Source organism: Mytilus californianus, unplaced genomic scaffold, assembly GCF_021869535.1.
Source record: "Mytilus californianus isolate M0D057914Y unplaced genomic scaffold, xbMytCali1.0.p SCAF_12, whole genome shotgun sequence".
Classification (NCBI taxonomy): Eukaryota; Metazoa; Mollusca; class Bivalvia; order Mytilida; family Mytilidae; genus Mytilus; species Mytilus californianus.
Window position 1 is genome coordinate 34,498,251 of NW_026262604.1, and position 9,093 is coordinate 34,507,343.

The following is a 9,093-nucleotide window of genomic DNA, read 5'->3' on the forward strand; positions in this document are numbered from 1 at the left end:
GAAATTTAAAAAAAAACTTTTTTTTTCCAAGTAGTCACTGAACCATGAAAATGAGGTCAATGACAATGAACATGTGACGGGAAGAAATTTCGTAACATGAGGCATCTATATATAGGAGTTAAAAAGGAAACTCAGCATTCATGTGTCTACATCCAGCTTTGCTAAAGCCAAGTCGACGAATATGAAGATCTGACAAATCTGAAAGTGCTCACATGTTGTAACTCATCATTGTCAAGCTGCTGACCAAATATGAATTTGTTCTGTCTAGTAGTTCTTCATAAAAATGTGACAAAAACATTTATTGGGAGGAGTGGACAAACAGGGTGAATGTAAGTCTGCACTCCCAGTGTGGGAATACACTTAATTGTATACTACTAGTACATATATTAAAAAAAATAGCTTTATTGCCAACAGAGTATGGGGACACATTGTACTACCGGACATAATTTGTTATCTATTCACCTGAAGCTCATACACATCCTTTGCAGTTGTTTGTCTCTTCTTTGCGGTTGTAGTAGCTATAGGGACAGCATGGGATTCATTGAACACAGTTCTAGTCGGGTTTACTACAATTGGTACTCTCCGGTTACCAATAAACCCAGCAATTACTGATGGTGACTGAGGTGTTGAAGGTTGTGGTGAGGAGGCAGACTGACATTCAGGAGCTGATTCAAACAAATCCTGGGATCCTGTACATGCCATTTCGGAATCTTCTGGCAATGTTGCTTCAGTTGCACCAGCTAAAACAAATACAATATAGCTATAAAATTAATACGCAAGAGTTTTAGTTTTAAAAATACGATAGGGGTATAAACATTTTAAGATTTAGATCACAGACACATTATGGAGTAGATCCCCCTTTTTTGTTGTTGTCGGAAATGTTCATACATATTTTCAATTTATTTTAACTACTTTTTTTATTTATTCAATATATTCAATATTTTAAACAAGATATGAAAGAAAGAGTTTATGATATCTTCCGGATTTTAATTTTGATTGTCCTTTATTCGTGTTTATTGACTGTATCCGAACGCGTCTCTATACTGTCTATATTTATTGGCTCTATACGAAGTGTTATTCAACCATGTCTCTGCATAGTGTAATAAACAGATTATCTAGTTGATCAGTGGGTATAACTGATTCATTAAATGGATTACAATCACCAAAACAGGATGTTCACAGATATTAAAAAATAATATTTAAGTTTCTGAAAATTTTGGATTCTCAGCAAACAGGAGGTGCCAAAATATGAAGTGGCAAAAGCAGTGGAGAACTGTATTATGAATACATTTTGGATTCATTCCTTTAAAGAGTGATAGTCTACTTCCTTTATAATCAAAATGTGTTCTGCTAGTAGATCTTTTGTTGTTGATCATTTTTGTGATTTTAAGTGTATATTTATCTTTTATAATGTTTATCTCCCCCAAGGGTGACTGGGGAATAGAAATATGGTTACTAGGTCTTCTCCCGACCGGCAGTAAAACGCTTGCCAAAGTTGGGCGTCCGTTTGGCTGTGCAGGATGTATCAAGAGAGTGCCACGCTCTTTGCACGTTAAGAACCCTTGCAACAACTCTGAGGGGTCCGTAGGTGGCCTATTGCAAGGCAACAAATTCTGTCCCTATCCAACATACCCTCATTTTCCAGTGGTAGTCCAAATTTCCCCGACCATCATCCAAGATGACATCTTTTGTTACAAGACCTACCTGTTGCATTTATTGTTAACTTGTTCTCGTCCTGTATAACCCCAAGGGTGGCTGGGGAATAGAAATATGGTCACCATTGGTCTTCCTCCGACCGGCGGTAAAACCCTTGCTAAAGTGGGGCGTCCGTTTGGCTGTGCGGGATGTACAAATTTGCGGTCACGTCCGGTCAGAATGGGGACGTTAAATCCGATGCCTCGTGTCAAGAGAGTACCACGCTCTTTGCACGTTAAGAACCCTTGCAACAACTCTTTGAGGGGTCCGTAGGTGACCTGTTGCAAGTCTAAATTTCTGTCCCTATCCAATATACCCTTATTTCCCGTGGCAGTCTAAATAACTCCGACCTTAATCCCGGACGCCCCTCTTACAGAACCTACCTATTGTATTTATTGTTAATTTGTTCTCGTCCTGAATATGCATGAAATATTTGCCACTGGACGTTAAGCAACCAACAATCAATCATTACCTGTGTGACGTGCTAAAAAAGTAATTGTGACTTTACGTCTAGGTACTTGCTGTCCTACATTCTTTCATCCGGTATAAATAACGAATATGAAAGTGATACATTTCCTAGGGAATTTGTACATATCTATTTTAAGTTTACTCATAAATTCATGTGTAAATTTCACTAGCATCTTCTACTAATGTTTTCTTTTTCTTCCTCAAAGATAAATACTTCAAATAATTCAACTCTTTGTCACTAGAATGGTGACATCATTGAACATCAAATAACATCAAACCTAGTAACTATATGTAGTCAACATCATATATCATATCGTACGTTTGTTTGAAACAGACCAAAATTATAAACCTTTCGCCTTAATGTGTGGTTAAACACATGCTAGCCACACAGTCTTTCGGAAAACATGGTCAATCCTGTTACATCAAAAACAGTTCAAATTTGCAATAACGTTTCGAGGAAATATAAATATAAACCTGACTATCTTTTAGTTTCATTTCTCACCCTAAGAATTTTCTTTTCTGACTGTAGTCATTTGGTCTGTTTCTTCTCGTTTGACTCGTTTTTTTTTTTTTTTATTTTACTTAATCTTAACTGATATAAAACGATTCCGTCCACTAAAATCACCTCTGTAGCTGATATTTCTATCAAAACTGCTTTAAATTAAGAATGTTTGCCACTCTTCTTGATGTAAGTCTGAAAAGAATGAAGTAATTTGGTTAGGTTGTAGATGTTCTGCTGAGGAAAAAAGCAACTTCCTATTTTTAATTGTTGTCGTTTTCCTCATCCTAGAAAGTACCCCCAAGGGTGACTGGGGAATAGAAGTATAGTCACCATTGGTCTTCCTCCGACCGGCAGTAAAACCCTTGCTAAAGTGGGGCGTCCGTTTGGCTGTGCGGGATGTACAAATTTGCAGCCACGTCCGGTCAGAATGGGGACGTTAAATCCGATGCCTCGTGTAAAGAAAGTGCCACGCTCTTTGCACGTTAAGAACCCTTGCAACAAGTCTTTGAGGGGTCCGTAGGTGACCTGTTGCAAGGCAAAATTTCTGTCCCTTTCCAATATACCCTCATTTCCCGTGGCAGTCTAAATTTCTCCGACCTTAATCCCGGACGCCCCTATTATAGAACCTACCTATTGTATTTATTGTTAAATTGTTCTCGTCCTGAATATGCATGAAATATTTGCCACTGGGCGTTAAGCAACCAACAATCAATCAATCAATCCTAGAAAGTAACTGAATCTGCTTAAGTACACTTTTGTTTGTCCTCATTGACGATATCAGTTTAATAAGATTTTACAGCAAAGGAAAAACCGGTGGAATTTCTATTCCTGCCTACTGCTAGAATTTTTAAACATGAAATGGTTTTTTAAAGGCAGTGCTTTAATGCCTTTCTAGTTGCCGTGTTAATATTTCTTTCCGCGATATCCAACTTATCTACGTGGGGGGTCATTTAGCTCCAAGTAGATCCGGAAAATGTTGATTCTCTCCTCTTCTTATTGTGGTATAAAATGTTTTTTGTCTCATTTCATTTACATTGGGAAATAGAGAAACGATCATTGTGTTTTGTTAGTTTTAAAAACTTTTGATATATTTGTATTTTACATTATAAGCAGTCAACGATTGACAAACTAGAATTATTTGAATTCCTTGTGGAAAGAGGACGGGTTAATTTCGAGTGTTATCTGCAATTTAGATGTTTATAAATCATTTCAGTCGTTGATATAATAATTAAAGGTCGACTGAACATGAATTATATTATACAATTTAAAGCGCATTTCTGTTTATGCACGCGAACCCGTCTAACGTTATTGTTATTTCGCAGTTATATAAAGTAGCAAATTATCGTTCCTGAATAGGTGGCGCCGTGGTAGCCGAACCTGTACTTCAACTTCCGGTTTCTGCACTGTGCAACTATTACAGTTGCATTTTTAATTAACGATGCCAAGTACTTGTTGTTGTGTACCTGGATGTCATTTAAGAGGAGGACATGCATTTCCAAATGACTTAAAAAGAAGGAAAAGTTGGATCAACGCCATGGCCCATACGCAGATTGGACGAGAACACGATGAAATCGTGGAGTCCATCTCAATCAGCTGTTGTTTGCAAGGCACATTTTACTGAAAAAGACTACGTGCAGGAAACTGTTCATGGTAAAACTCTATTTTCTTTTTAAAATATATAGTTATAAATGTAATCGCCATGCGAATAAACCAAAGTCAGTTTACAACCGCAATTATCGTTTTAGAATAAAAGGGGGTGGTTAATTCAAGACGTCATAATTTTTTGGATTACGATTCAATGTGATCTGTTTGAGATTTTTTGGTGCTTGCTACAATTATAATGATTTCTTACAAGAGGTATATCATACTGAGAATTATTTTAGCAGTAATTATGCGTATGTAGTAATGACAGGAATGCATAAGCTTTGCCTCATAGACTTTCTTGAAAAATATCAATGACAATGTTAACAGGAACAAAACAATGACATGCTCTCATCTATATTATAGTTATTTAGGTACAAACAATGTATGTTTGTTGCATACGTCTCTCATTGTTTGTCCTTTGGATTTACATAACATACATTTTGATATACATTGAATCAGGCTAACATAGTTTTATCCAGATTGTAATGAATAAATCTAGTTAATATTTTGCCAGGTTACGAGTACAAAGGAATTATAGTTATCTCGTACCATTGTAACTCGTACCAATGTCAACTCGTACCACTAAACAAAAACTCGTTCCAATGCAAACTCGTACCACTGCTAACTCGTACCACGGTAAATTCATACCATTGTAAACTCGTACCAACTTATTTAAATGCATTCAAATGGTGTTTAATGATGAATATATACTTTAATTTCACTCAATACCTCTTAAGTCTGTAAAATGTATATAATTTGAAATTACAATAACCAATTTGTAGCTAATTTTCCTTGTCTAATTGGATAGAGAAAACCGTGGCAGATTGGCTTTGTTGTCTCCCTTGAATAGACTCTTTTTTAAACTTTTACTGACAACTATTTGATTTAATTTTTAATCATTCCAAATCAGTAACATTGAATAGATTTGGGTATTTTTCTATTGTTTCTAAAAGGAATTTTATTTAATGAAAGAATTTATTGATTGTGTTTTAAAGGTTTAAAATTGTTTATGACCAACAGTTAGAAAGTATGAAATTTATTTTTATACAATATTCAGCACATTTCAGCAGAATATGTATGACCATGCTTATATGATTATACAAGTTGATTAGTTAAAGATAAAAAAAACTAAGTTGATTAGTTAATAATCAACCAATAATCACACAATCAAAGGAATTTAATATATTTATTAGCATGGTAATTAAGAAATTACATTTGTATTTTTGTGTAAGTTTTCATTAAAATCTGGTATAAATTTCAAAGATATTTTAATTTTTTGTATAAAGCTTAAAAAAATAATAATCATAAAACATTCATATTTTTGTCTAAGTTTTCATTAAAATCTAGTATAAAATTCAAGTAATTCAACTTTTTTTATTTAGTTTACCAAAAAAAAAATCATAAAACTTTCGTATTTTTGAATATATTTTTAATGGTACGAGTTTGCAGTGGTAGGAGTTCTGATTGGTACGACTTCCCAGTGGTACGAGTTTACGTTGGTACGAGTTTACAATGGTACGAGTTAACTTGCTTCTGTACAAAGTATGCATTGCTAATGGAAGTTCATTTAATTATCAAAAAACAAATGTTTTATAACCTTTTTCAGGGCACAAACCCACCATACAGAGACTTAAGTCTACTGCCAATCCCAGCCTATTTCCTGGACCAAGCAAGAGACTGAATCGTCCGCAAAAAGAAAAATCAGGGCAGTTTCCTGTGAAAACAAAAGAACTAAACTTGATGAATATTGTAGTAGAAATCTAGAGGAAAGTTTTGATTGTAAAGTTGGTTTTCCTGAAGAAGTAATTCATTCTGCAGACAGGATTTATGACTGTCCACCACCAACTGCCGAGCTAATGTTGAGCTTCACAGATGGAATTACGCAAACACCATCAATGCCTATATTTTCAGCAGAGAATTTTGAAATGAAGACACGTGACACAGCCATGCATTTTTATACCGGTTTAGAGTTGTATACTAAATTTTTATTTGTTTTGACCACACTTGGTCCAACAGCACATTGTTTGAGATACATATATTTTCAAATTGATAGGGTGTCATTTGAAAATCAGTTTTTTTATGACTTTGATGAAATTGATGCATTATACAACCAACTTTGAACTGTCTAGATTCTAGATTGAAACTAGTGTTAAGAATATTGTGTAAACATGGATTGTTTTTATGTCTAAACAGTGGCGTGAGGCTAACACTTGGCCATTTAGTGGTTTAGTCAGGTATTTTTCGCCATCCAACTTAGAATTAAAGTTTCCTACAACTTGGATTATTATTGACAGCACAGAATATCCCGTTATAAAACCTAAAGCTCCTAGAGCTCAGGCAACCTTTTCATCATATAAAAACAGAAACACTGAAAATACTTGTATGTTCGACACCTGGTGGTTTAGTCAACTATGTCTCTAATGCATATGTTGGTTGTACCAGTGACTGTGAAATAGTTGAAAGATGTAGAATAGTTCAATTATGTGATCCAGGTGACAGTGTGATGGCAGACAAAGGTTTAATGTGAAAGATTTGTTTGCTCACTTTCTTCAAAAAAAGAAACAGAATTAGTTCCAAAACTCTTATACGGGATAGAAAAGTCTCCAATTAACACGTGCACATAGAGCTAATTATTGGACTTTGCAAAACATACAAAATTCTAATAAATCCTATGAATGGAACTGAAACAAAACTTTCATCTGAAATAACATTTAGTTGTTTTATGTTGTTTAATTTTAGAACTTGTATTGTGCCAAAGGATGCATAAATAAAAGTGACGCAATGAAGTTTGTTCTGATATATATATATAAATATTATTTACAATTACATGCACATGTAAATTGTAATGCATATAAAAATAAGGAGATGTGGTATGATATTCAGTGAGTTTATCGAACCAAAGTGCATAAGAAATGGGTTAAGCAGTTACAGGTGTTACTGTCACCATACAATCTCCAACAATTAGAAAAACTTGTACCGTGTAAAAAATTTCAGAGATCTTACAACTAAGTTTTGTTGTCTCACCTTGACTTTGGTGAATTGTTTATATCTGTTGATGTAAATATAAAAAAGAAGATGTGGTATGATTGCCAATGAGACAACTCTCCACAAGAGACCAAATGACACAGAAATTAACAGCTATAGGTCTCAGTACGGCCTTCAACAATGAGCAAAGCACATACCGCACAGTGAGCTATAAAAGGCCCCGAAATGACAATGTAAAACAATTCAAACAAGAAAACTAACGGCCTAATTTATGTACAAAAAATGAACGAATAACAAATATGCAACACATAAACAAACGACAACCACTGAATTACAGGCTCCTGACTTGGGACAGGCACATACATGTACATACAGAATGTGGCGGGGTTAAACATGTTCACGGGATCCCAACCCACCCCCTAACCTGGGACAGTGGTGTAACAGTACAATATAAGAGCGAACTATAAAAATCAGTTGAAAGAGGCTTAACTCATCAGATGGATAAATACAAATACAAGTGGACGTGGCCGGGTAGTTGTACATCCAAACAACAAAAAGACACTAAGTACAGATCTGAGAGTACTCGCATTTACTGACAGCTAGTTCAAAGCCACAAACAACTGATAAAAAAATCTTGCATCTAAGACTAAATTATCAATCCGTAAGCTCCCTTTAGAATTTTATAAATTTTAGATTTTACATTTCCGAATTATGGGGTTTATTCATTAAAAAGGGGGGGGGGGGGGGGGGGGGGATTTTCCAGTTTTTGGACAACAACTCAAAAATGCTTTAAGCAGTTCGCATGAAACTTTGGTGAATTATTTATAGCTATTGATGTAATCTCCCTATTGATTTTCATAAATTTCAAATATGACATTGAGAAGAAATTGAACTTTATTTGTTTATAGTCTGGCAACAGATTTATTAAGTATTGCGCAACAGCACAGTGTATTGCACAACAGCAAGAAATCTTTAATTGAATATAAATTCAATTCATATAACCGATTTCAAGTTCTTCGACTACATTTATTCAGAAACTATAATATGTCAAATATTTAATTACAATCCAAATTCAGACCTGTATCAAGCTTGAATATTGTGTCCATTTTTGCCCCAACTGTTCAGGGTTGGACCTCTGTGGGTGTATCCAGCTGCGCTCAGCCAATCAGTTTATTACTTAATTAAGAACTCCTTTTTGTCGAGCCTGCGACTTTTGTCGCAGAAAGCTCGACATAAGGATAGTGATCCGGCGGCGGCGTTAGCTAACTTCTTAAAAGCTTTATATTTTAGAAGGTGGAAGGTCTGGATGCTTCATACTTTGTATATGGATGCCTCATGTTACGAAGTTTCCGTCAGTCACATGTCCAATGTCCTTGACCTCATTTTCATGGTTCAGTGACTACTTGAAAAAAAAGTGTGCATACCTTGCAAGGTCCTCATGCCTGTCAGACAGTTTTCACTTGACCTCGACCTCATTTCATGGATCAGTGAACAAGGTTAAGTTTTGGTGGTCAAGTCCATATCTCAGATACTATAAGCAATAGGTCTAGTATATTCGGTGTATGGAAGGACTGTAAGGTGTACATGTCCAACTGGCAGGTGTCATCTGATCTTGACCTCATTTTCATGATTCAGTGGTTATAGTTAAGTTTTTGTGTTTTGGTCTGTTTACTTATACTGTATGCAATAGGTCTACTATATTTGGTGTATGGAATGATTGTAAGGTGTACATGTCTAGCTGGCAGGTGTCATCTGACCTTGACCTCATTTTCACGGTTCAGTGGTCAAAGTTAAGTTTT

General features: G+C 35.3%; 1 long non-coding RNA gene across 1 annotated transcript; it reads left to right on the forward strand.

Annotated features, from left to right (window-relative positions):
• The first annotated feature begins 3,894 nt into the window (after positions 1-3,894).
• Positions 3,895-7,095, forward strand: LOC127721743 (uncharacterized). Its single transcript, XR_007991421.1, has 2 exons — positions 3,895-4,315; positions 5,916-7,095. It is a non-coding gene; the product is annotated as an uncharacterized LOC127721743 (long non-coding RNA).
• The last annotated feature ends 1,998 nt before the right edge of the window (positions 7,096-9,093 follow it).